Here is a 1785-nt window from a genome sequence, read left to right as displayed (position 1 = left end):
GAAATTCAAAGCACTTGACAACTGATGCTGGTAACATCTATGCAATTGGCATTGCTACCATGTTTATATAGTTTCTGAAAATGGGGAAGAAAAATTTATTGTGGTTTTCAGCAGTGGAAGATGTTAAAAATCCAGAATTACTGAGACACAATTTACTGACTAAGTTAGCCCTAAGAGCTAAAATAGAATCATTCCCCAGGTACTTCATCTTTCATAATCTGTTACTGAAGAGATTCAGAATCTGTTCCAGTATAGAAATAGGGACAAATGGCTTCTATAAAAGAATCATTAAAATTATAGAGAAGAGGGGCTTCCCTGGTGACGCAGTGGTTGAGAGTCCGCCTGCCGATGCAGGGGACGCGGGTTCATGCCCCGGTCCGGGAGGATCCCACATGCCGCGGAGCAGCTGGGCCCGTGAGCCATGGCCGCTGAGCCTGCGCGTCCGGAGCCTGTGCTCCGCAGCGAGAGAGGCCACAACAGTGAAAGGCCCGCGTACTGCAAAAAAAAAAAAAAAAAATTATAGAGAAGAGATCTATCATTCACATTATAAAAAGGAAACCGCACTCAACTCAGTCCAGAAAAATGACAGTCTTACTGGGTTTTACTACTGGCAGAAGTTGACTGTCTTAGGACGCAATGCAATATAACTGCTGTCAACATATCGCTCAGGTGCCCAGAATATACCCTGACCTACTGGCTGATTCCACCATTTCCTAGGAAGACTATCTTGACATATGCCCAATGTCCATTTAGTTTTGTTTTCCAATTCTACTTCCCAGTAATGCCTGCCAGAATTAAATCTCCTAGAACCTAGGATAGCAAGGCAGAGATGAAATCTCCTTGGGTTATAACAAAGGTTTGTTTTTTTCTTTCTATATTGCATACTTTTTCTGTCCTCAGAGACTATAAGCCCAGGATGTGCTGCTTCAAGATCTAGAATCACATCTAATTGTAATGGCTTGATAATTTTGCCTAAGCCAGAATATTGGGGAGGAATACTGAATCCATATTTTTTTAATCAAAATGAAGAGTTCAGGGTATTTTATGTTTTGATAGCTGTGGTGCTTCCAATACAGGGGGCATGGGTTCGATCCCTGGTCAGGGAACTAAGATCCCACATGCCAATAAATAAATAAATAAAAACACATAGTGAGCCACATTTTTCCTATAGGTCATAGCTTGCCAACGCCTGGCCTAGATAACATTTGTACTTGGATATCTGACAGGAATCTTAAAACTGAATTTATAATTGTCCTGCATAAATCTGTAGATTTCTAGTCTTTCCCATCTCAGTGAATGATGCCATCATTTTCTTGGTTGTTCATTTTAGAAACTTGAACATTATCCTTTACACTTTCTTCTCCTTAAATTCTTACACCTAAGTCCTGTTGATTCTATACTCCTACACATTTTCTAAATTTCTTCATTTCTTTCCATCTCTACTTCACCATGCTAGACCAACTCACCCTCATCCTACCTGGACTTCTGCAATTGTCTTTATACTAGCATCCTGTTTCCTCTCTTGACCATCTCTAATTCATCGGTGGCAGAAACTACCAGTTGTCTTCCAACATCCACTCCCTTTCTTCCAAAGTAATAGACTTCTTAGCTGGGCACAGAGCCATCTAGGGAAAAACCCCTCACTTTCCCAAACTCCTTTGCAGCTAGATGTGGCCATTGGGCTAAGTTCTTGTTAACAAAACAAAATGGTAGTGACATATAGAATTTCCAGGTGCCCTTCTTGTTGGTTGACATGTGGCTTTGGTGCTACACAATCTTGGACAA

At 41.1% G+C, this 1785-nt stretch overlaps 1 pseudogene; it reads right to left on the bottom strand.

The window, feature by feature from the left end:
• Nucleotides 1-221: 221 nt before the first annotated feature.
• LOC131748159 (tripartite motif-containing protein 60-like) lies at nucleotides 222-1472 on the bottom strand (annotated as a pseudogene).
• Between the last annotated feature and the right edge of the window lie 313 nt (nucleotides 1473-1785).

The sequence above is a fragment of the Kogia breviceps genome, chromosome X (assembly GCF_026419965.1).
Source record: "Kogia breviceps isolate mKogBre1 chromosome X, mKogBre1 haplotype 1, whole genome shotgun sequence".
NCBI classification, from domain to species: domain Eukaryota; kingdom Metazoa; phylum Chordata; class Mammalia; order Artiodactyla; family Physeteridae; genus Kogia; species Kogia breviceps.
Note: the sequence above shows the minus strand (reverse complement) of the source record. Positions and strands in the feature narration are given on the sequence as shown.